General features: G+C 44.2%; 1 protein-coding gene across 3 annotated transcripts in view; it reads right to left on the reverse strand.

Moving 5' to 3' along the window:
* The window catches only part of LOC125030523 (protogenin B-like), a 176,945-nt gene that overhangs the window by 37,372 nt on the left and 129,573 nt on the right, over positions 1 to 10,000 (reverse strand). The window lies entirely within an intron of this gene.

A 10,000-nucleotide genomic window follows, 5' to 3' on the forward strand; every position in this document is an offset into this window, starting at 1 on the left:
TCGCTCCTTCGGTGACGTCGGAGCGAGCGTGGTTCTCTGTAAATGTTACGAAATGCTCGGCTAACTGGGAGTATTAATAGCGGATTTCAGGACTTCACTTTTCCTTTCTTGATCATTGTAACTTGGAAAATGAATACAATAAAAATAAAATAACAATACCGTTGGTCAACTGCGTTCACTGCGTTATGTTCGTTTGATTGAGGGACTGCTAGTTAACAGGAGTATCTTCACTTCCCAATTCACCCGCAACAGTACTGCACTATAATCAACGCTACAGTCAACACATAATACCAATGCGATTATACCCTTGCATTCAGAAATGTGATAAGTTAGAATAACAGTTCTGACGAAAAACAAAAAGATGAATTATTTAGAAAACACCAAACACATCCCTTGCGACGCGATAGGTCCTCCGGCATACTGAACGTGGTATCATCCCGAGAATGGTGTGACGAAGACTGCAGCGTTTCTCCCAGCTTGGAGGAGATCAGGGTCCCATACCAGCCTCAAGTTTACTTTGATCTCCATTTTGCCTTTTACGTTTACAGCCTTTCACCCGAAGTGTAAAGAATTGGTTTGTCCACCATTGTTAGCCAGACAACCAAAGAGACAGGCAAACACACAACAAACCGACACACAAACACGTGCGCGTGCGAAGACACGCCAGTACGTACACGTACATACATACATTGATACATACATACATACATACATACACAACACAACACAAAACACACACACACACACATACACACACACACACACACACACACACACACACACACACACACACACACACACACACACACACACACACACACACCTCTGAGATTCTGGAAATTCTATTTATCTTTCTTTCTTCTTTCTCACTCTCTCATTCAATTGTATTTTTTCTGCCTTTCCCCCCACTTTCCCCTTCCTTACTTTCTCACTCTCCCTCCCCAATTTTACCTTACTCACTATCCCATTTGTAGCTCTTCTCTAGCTTTCTTCTTCCCTTTTCTTTTTGAGTTCCTTTAACGTCCTTTCTCTACCTTGCTCTTCCTCTTATGATGCACTTATCTGGGGATGAGATGCTGTCGTCTCGACAATAAAACTTCACCTCACCCTAACTACTTGCTCCCCCCACCCAGTCTCACTCCTCGTTGCCTCTACTTCCCTCATTCGTTCTCTTCATCTCTTCCACTCCTCTCCCTCATACGTCTTCCTCATCCTTTCTATCCCTCCTCTCGACTTCCTTATCCATTAAACTTCCCTTCTTATCTCTTCTATTCCTCCTCTTCGGCTTCCTCTTCTCTCTTTTTCCTCTCCATTCGTCTTACTCATGACTCCCATTCCTCTCCTTCTTCATTTCTTCCACTACTCTCTCCTATGTCTCCCTCATCTCTCCTTATCGTCTTCCTCATCTCTCCTTATCCTCATCCTCTTCTCTTCCACTCCTCTCAATGTCTTCCTTACCTCTCCTAATCCTTTCCCATTCGTCTTCGTCATCTCTTCCACTCCACTCTCTATCGCCTTCATCATCACACACCCCTTCTTCTTCACCGTCCTCGCCGACGCCGAAGCTCTAAGAGCTCCCCCCTCCCCCATGTGAGACGTCTCCCGAAAACGTCCTCGATCTAGTCTCTCCGAGCTAGCTCCGACGTCCTGCTGTGTCGACCTTAGCGCCCTTAGGCCAATGAGCGTGACGGTCAGGGCAGGTGAGCAGGCCATTTTTCCTGCTGCGTTGCCTCCCCCCCCCCCCCCTCCGGCTTATCCTTGCCTGTACTCTGGTGAATTAGCGGTAAACTACACACAGCCAACATAAACACCGAGATGGACGAGGCCTATATCACCTCCCCGCCCACAAAGCTTCTTAAAGACGCCGCTCCGTTACCTCTCGGCCTTCCTTCACTCGACGTCCTCACAGCCACCTGTTATCGCCTTCGTTCTGTGCTATGAGCAGAGTGAAGTAACGAGTGTCCTGAAGTCAAGTAGGATTTTTCTTACTATAGAGAAATTCCGCTGGTAATTAATTATATAGTAGTGGCATTAACGAATAGTATCCTTAATTGTTACGAAATGCTAGGTGTGGTACTTTGATTTTACACAAGATACACAATTCAGTCTGTAAGTCTAAGGTGACATAACGCCAATTTTTATTATATAAACTATGAAAATTCAGATGTAATACCACTATGTAATGTTATGACCATGCATTAGATGTACCACAGCTTGCCCACGCCTGTGCAGTTAGCCAGGGTGGTAAATAAAGGACTAAACTAAAGACTGAGCGAACACTTGTACATTATATCTCAGATTGCTATGTGTTACAGCCTTTCAGACCATCTAGCATGAGGTACGGAGAACTATGTAACTATAATATATCGTCTGATGAGTAGATAAAGGACTGTGTAATTGTTAATTTCCTTTAACCGTATAGTACTTATATATAATGATAATGTTACAGCCTAAAATTCAAATGTAATACCACTTTATAATGTTATGACCATGCATCAAATGTTCCACAGCTTCCCCACGCCTGTGTAGTTAACCAGGGTGGTAAATAAAGAAGTAAACTAAACTAAACTATGACCTAAATATATATTATACGACTGCCCCTCAAAAAGACAGTATCCCCCTGCTATACTCAGGCAGTATGCACTTGCAATTATAAATTAGCATCTTGAAACTCTGACCAATGCATATGAATGCTACACTGACGGATCCGTGCAATCTGGGAGCAGAGCAGGATGCGCCTTTGTTGTATATAAAAACAATATTTTGCAGCACCAGGATAGTAGGAAGGTTCATGACTGGGCAAGCACTACGCAAACTGTGTTGGCAGGAATACTCATGGCCACCGAATTTCTACTGAATCAAGGCTCAAGGGTAATTTTCCGCGATTCAGAGTGCTCTCCAGGCTCTGAACACTAGACCAAGGTACAGGAAATATTGCAAATGACATCAGGATAAACGTGTATCGTGCAAAAGAACGAGGCCATGGCCATTTTGTGTAGATTCCATCGCATGTTGGAATCCCTAGGCATGATCATGCTGATCGCCTAGCAAAGTCACCATGTGACAAACAAAGTGCGGATGTAGATCATGGGGTACCTCTTTCTAGGATTTTATACATCGTTAAAGCTTCCTTCAAAGAAGACTTGACCGAGTTGATTAATCATCAACGCCCTGAAAGCTGTAGCATAAAGATTCATTCATCTATGGTTTATATAAAACAAGAACAAGGCAGTGTGATACTGTGACCGCAAGAATGAGGCTTGGATATAGATTGTACTGACAGGTCAGTACAGTTTGTTATGATAAAGAAACTGTGTAATGAAGACTTTAAGAAAACACTTATGCCATGTGTTACAGATCACCGAACATGAGGTACTAAGAACTATGTAATCATTTCATATCATCTGATGTCTTAGAAGATATACTCATGCTGTATCCTAAATTTGGAATGTAGTATCACATGACCGCCAATCAAATGTAACAATGCCTTTCCACGCCCAAGCTCTAGGCCGGCGTGGCAGATGAGCAGATGAAGGACTGTGTAATTGTTCCTTTCCTTTAACCGGTATAGTACTTATCATAATAATGTTATAGCCTAAAATTCAAATGTATTACCACTATATAATGTTCTGACTATGCATCAAATGTACCACAGCTTGCCCACGCCTGTGCAGTTAGCCAGGGTGGTAAATACAGTAAACTAAACTAAAACTAAACTATGACGCTGTGGGAGCGCCTGAAGCCACTCGGGACACTTTTAGGCAAAGACCATGGTATCAATGTAAATATTTCTAGACTCTTTTACCTGTCATATACATATGGTCAGTCATAGATTATCATGCACTCCATCTAGCACTGTTCAAGGAATCAGTTGCCTAATCTAGAAATTATACAAAATGAGGCCATGAGCATCATTCTCGGTGTCCCTAAAACAGAGAGGATTGTGAATATGAGAACATAATTGAATTTACCTTATGTTTATGAAATAATATTATACATAAATACCACTTTTAGTGTCAAATCAATTAGTGAACCCCTCTATAGTAGAGTTCAAAAGACTACAACAGCATAGAATAGTGGAGCTAACTTTGAATGACAACACCGATTCATACTCAAGTCCTAGGCTACAAAAAACATGACAACACTTATCCCAGCTGAACATACCCGTAAGTAAGAAATTACATGGACGTTCTGTTCTCCCGTGGAAAATGTCGGAACTAAGTGTATTTTATGCGACTGCCTCCAAAGAAGACCTTGTTATACTGATGCATTACGCACTAGAAATTATCGATGAGCTTGAAATTTTCACTAATGCATATGAATGCTACAGTGACGGATCCTTACAATATTTTGTAGCACCGGGGTTGTAAGAGGGTCATGACTTGGCTAGCACTGTTTTCTAGAACACTCTAGACAGAGAGGTGGCGGGAATATTGCAAGTGACAGCTGGATAAACGTGTATCGTGTAAAAGAACGAGGCCATGATATGCGTTTTGTGTGGATTCCATCGCATGTTGGAATCCCACTGCATGATCATGCTGGTCGCCTAGCAAAATCATCATGTGGCAAGCATTGTGTGGAAACAGACCTTCCGAGTGCCTCTTGCTAGGATTTCACACATCATTAAACTTCCTTCAAAGAGGATTTGACTGAGTTCACTAATTCTCAACGGCCTGAAAGCTGTAGCATGACCGGTTTACGCATGGTTTATATTAAACAAGAACAAGACAGTGTGATACTGTGACGCAAGAATCAGGCTTGGATATAGATTGCACTGACAGTACAGTTTGTAATGTCGAAGAAACAAAGTGTAAACTGTGTAATGAAGAATATAAGCGAACACTTGTACATCATATCTCAGAGAGTCATATGTTAGTCTTTTAAACCATTTAGAATGAGGTACGCAGAACTAATTCAAGCCATCTGATATCTTAGAAGATATACTTGTGCTTTAACCTAAATTTAGAATGTTGTATCACATGACCACACATCAAATGTAACAATGTCTTTCCAGGCCCAAGCTGTATACCGACGTGGTAAATGAGCAGATAAATGAGTATGTAATTATTATTTTCTTTTAACTGATATGGTACAGCTCATAATACTGTTATAGCAAAAATTATCAATGTAATGCTATTGTATAATGCAATGACCATTCATAAATGTACCACAGCTTGCCTACGCCTGTGCAGTTAACCAGGGTGGTAAATAAAGGACTAAACTAAAACGCTGAAATATGAAAGTTAGTTTTCAACATTTTATGACTACACATGAATTTTGGAACAGACTCTACCTCTACTTCTCTCTCTTGGGTCTCCATTAACCTGTCGTCAGTTTACATCTGATCGACGGAAACCAGGCATCTGAACACAAAAACACCTAACTTAAAACTGAACAGACCTAAACACCTAAAACCTAAAATTGAATACCTAAAGTGAAAGGGAAAAGGTCGTCACGACCCCATCCCATTCATTAAGAGATAAAGCCTATTAAAAAATACGACGGGTGATATTTTATAAAGTAGCAGAATTTTCACGCGCAAGTGCATATACCTAGCAAAGTAATATGTAAATAGATAGATAAACCAATCATTAAATAAACAAGTCAGTAAAAAAATATAAAAATGCGAGAAATAAACAATAAAAAAGGGTAAAAGGAGATGCTGATGACCTAATACGAAAAGGCTACCATATTTGGGGAAGTAAATCAGCCAAGACATCAGATTAAGTTACCATTTCTATGTACCTCGCCCGGGAAGGAAAACAAAAATAAATAAAGCCTTATCTAACACCTAAATCAACACTATATACTATAGGTCAGTTGACTAACACTTTCATTAATCACAGTACAGTGGACGCTAATAACTATAATATTGAAAATAAATAAATAAATAAAACATCAACAAAAACAGCCTGAAACCATCCTTTTTCCTTACAGTTTTAGGAAGCACTTTATTAGTCCCTAATAAAAGATAAAAAGAAAAAAAAAAAAAAAAAAATAGCTTTCTGTTTGCGCCTAATCCCATCGATTACATAAATACACATACATGGATATATTTTTTTCGCTTTACAATCTCTAAACTTTACAATCTCTAAACCACCTTAATTGCTTAAGGCAAATGTTTTATTTCGGCTCTAAAATGTCCGCTAATAGCATGTTTAGGAAGAAAAAAAAGAGGGAAAAAAAATATTGAATGGATAAAACTGCTGACAATCGTTGTGGTAATAGTAATAATAATGATAATAATGAAAAAAAAAAAAACAGGAATATGATAAATGCCATGAACTGGGCGCCTTTTATTCTTTACATACTGAAAAACTAAAAATATCGAACAGATTATTAGCATACTACTAAATCAGCAATCATCCCTATTCCATCTTTTATAACAACAAAAGTGACACAAAGAGATAACCAAATCCCATATTTCACCACACACACACATTCTCACAACTCTCTCACCACACTCACAAACACACACACACTACAAACACACACACAAACTCTAAACTATTTCTACTCACTTAGTGGTTGGTGTGTGGGTGTGAGAGTTAGTGGAGATAGAGTGATTTGATATATGATCACAGGGTCTGGGATCATCTTTGGTTTTTTGGTTGATGGTAAGCGCCCATCTGGGGTTGTGGACCGGGAGTGGGGACGATGCAGCGGGAGGCCATTATGGTAGGGGGGGGCTCGTAGTGCGGGGAGGTATCTCCAGATCCAGGCCAGTGCAGGTGCGGACCAGCTTTGCAAGTTTTCGCCTTTTGTGAATGGATTTGGGTGCGTGGGCGGACGGAGCGGTAACCGGTCATTGTTGGGTAGGGGCGCGGGGGGGGAGCAGGAGCCGAGAGATAAGGGGAAGATCGGCGCGCAAAGCAAGACAAGAAACGACAAGAAAAACGATGGACTTCGCTAGAGGATCGAGAGACAAAAAAAACAAACAACATTAGAGCTAGAGAGAGAGCGCGAGAGAGCGGAGAGAGAGAAGCGAGCGAGACGCGAAGAGCGCGAGCGAGAGAGAGAGAGCAGGAGCGGGCGAGAGCCAGGGCGGGGGGAGAGAGAAATGAGGTCGAGCTAAGAGAGACAAGTTGAGTAGCGAGAGAGAGAGAGAGAGAGAGAGAGCGCGGCGAGAAAACGAGGGAAAGAGCCGAGAGTGGAGAGCGAACGCGCGAGCGACAAGAGAGGAAGAGCAAGAGATCAACAGAGAGCAAGCAAGCGCGCGCGGCGAGCGAGAGAGAGAGAGAGAGTGACCGCAGAGAGAGAGAGGAGAGAGAGAGAGAGCAGCGAGAGCGCGAGCGAGAAGAGAGCGAGCGAGAGAAGAAGAGCCGGACGCGAGAGAGAGAACGCGGAGGCCGCTCGAGAAAAAACGGAGCTAAGAGCGCAGCGAATGAAAGCAGAGAAGCGAAAAGGATAGAGAAGCGAAAGACGCAGCAGACAAGCGAGCGAGAGAGTACAGGCGGAGAGAGAGATAAGAGGAGAGAGGGTAACAGCCACGAAACGCGCGCCGAGAGACGAACACAAGCGACAGCGAGACGGAACGAGAGCAGAACTGAGACAGAAACGCGAGAGACGAGCGCAATGGAGAAGAGAGAGAACGAGAGAGAGAAGAGCAAGCAAGGAGCGAGAAGAGCGAGAGCGAGAGCGACACGAGAGAGGAGCGAGCAAGAGAGAACGAAGGAGAGAAGAGCGAGAGACAGAGCGTGCGAGAGAAAGAGAGTGAGAGAGAAGCGAGTGAGAGAGAAAGGCAGAGACGAAGCGGACAGCGAGACGCGGAAAGAGACGCGAGCACGCGCGACAGAGACAATAACCACAGAAAGAAAGAACGTAAGAGATGATAGAGAGGCGCGATAGAGAGGAGCGAGAGAGACTCGTCAGTAAGAGAGCGAGCGAAAGCGAAAAAGAGCCCAACGAAAAGAAAGACGACAGAACAGAAAAGCTGGTAAAAAAAAGGAGAGAGAGAGATGCAAGAGCGCGAGCGCGAGGAGAGAGAGAGCGCGCCGAGAAGAGCGGAGAGAGCGGCGGCGCGAGCGAGAGAGAGCGAGCGAAAGGACCGAACGACCGAAAGAAAGCACGCAAGAGAGCGAGAGACAGACCGGAGCGCGCAGAGACACAACAAAAAGGAGAGAGAGAGAGAGACAAGAGGGAGAGATAGAGAGCGAGAGAGAGACGAGCGCGAGAGGCGCGCGAGCGACGCAGAGCGAGAGCGGCACGGCCAAAAGACACGCCGCAGAGAGAGCGAACGAGAGAGCACGAGAGAGAAGCGAGCCAGCACGAGCGCGACGAGAGGCTCCGTCGCGCGCGACAAAGCGAGCGCGCGAGAGAGCGAGAGAGCGCGTGAGAGAGAGCCGAGCGAGCGAGAGAAGTAGAGCGCGAGCGAGACACAGAAACGCAAGACAGAACGCCAGACCGCGCGCGAGAGCCAGCGCCGAACGCGAGCGAGGGAGAGAGAGAGAGAGGGCGCGACGAGAGAGCGCGAGAGCGAGCGAGAGAGAGGACAAAGAGAAAGCGACCCGCGTAAGAGCAGCCGAGCGAACGAGCTCGAGCGCGAGACTCTCTCTCTCCTCTCTCTCTCCCTCTCCTCTCTCCCTCCCTCTCTCCCCCCTCTCCGTTTTCTCTCTCTCTCTCTCTCTCTCTCTCTCTCTCTCTCTCTCTCTCTCTCTCTCTCTCTCTCTCTCTCTTCTCTCTCTCTCTCGCTCTCTCTCTCTCTCTCTCTCTCGCTCTCTCTTCTCTCTCTCTCTCTCTCTCTCTCTCTCTCTCTCTCTCGCTCTCTCTCTCTCTCCCTCTCTCTCTCCCTCTCCCTCTCCCTCTCCCTCTCCCTCTCCCTCTCCCTCTCCCTCTCCCTCTCTCTCCCTCTCTCTCTCCCTCTCTCTCTCCCTCTCTCTCTCGCTCTCTCTCTCGGTCTCTCTCTCGGTCTCCCTCTCCCTCTCCCTCTCCCTCTCCCTCTCCTTCTCCCTCTCCCTCTCCCTCTCCCTCTCCTTCTCCCTCTCCCTCTCCCTCTCCCGCTCCCTCTCCCTCTCCCGCTCCCGCTCCCGCTCCCTCTTCCTCTGCCTCTGCCTCTACCTAAGCCTCAGCCTCTACCTATGCCTCAGCCTCTACCTATGCCTCTGCCTCTCCCCCTCTCCCTCTCCTCTCTCTCTTGCTCTCTCTCTCTCTCCCTAAATCACTCATTCTCGCTCTCTCTCTCCCTTACTCACTCACTCACTCACTCACTCACTCACTCACTCACTCACACTCTTTCTCTCTCTCTCTCTCTCTCTCTCTCTCTCTCTCTCTCTCTCTCTCTCTCTCTCTCTCTCTCTCTCTCTCTCTCTCTCTCTCTCTCATACCTTCTTTACATTTGTCGCAATGAAAACTGTTCATTATCCTATCTCATCTTATCTTTCACCTTTAGTCACCTTATATCACCCTATCTTTAACTTTTATTCTCATTCTCAATATTCCCTCTCATTTTTGCCTTCCACCTCAACCAGCATTACACTCGAAATACTTTCCTTCTACTAAACCCTCTACAGTTCTCCCTAAGTGTCTTTTGCAGTTTGTTTCGTCGATCGGTTTCTTTCTCCACTTTCACAAAATCAAGGACGAGCTCTTTGCCTGTGTCATTTACTAAATATTCGGTTTACTGCGATGCTGTGAGACGTATTTTCATGAGAGACTGAGAGTTAAATTCTTGAAAAGCCTTTCTGAATTTATGTTGTGATTATGTTCATTATTGTTTAATGCACATGTCATGACTTATTGCGACTAAGGAGAAGAGTCACTTAACATACTATTCAGTGAGCAAAAATAGTGTCAAGAGTTACATCACATTATATGCAAAATGAGATGTCTGTGTTATATTTTAAAATTTTATGTCACAGAACATAGTGAATATTATATTACAATTCATTAACACTTATATTCTTTGAAATCTTATATTACACATTGATATATATATATATATATATATATATATATATATATATATATATATACATTTACACACACACACACACACACACAC

The sequence above is a fragment of the Penaeus chinensis genome, chromosome 11 (genome assembly GCF_019202785.1).
Source record: "Penaeus chinensis breed Huanghai No. 1 chromosome 11, ASM1920278v2, whole genome shotgun sequence".
NCBI classification, from domain to species: Eukaryota; Metazoa; Arthropoda; class Malacostraca; order Decapoda; family Penaeidae; genus Penaeus; species Penaeus chinensis.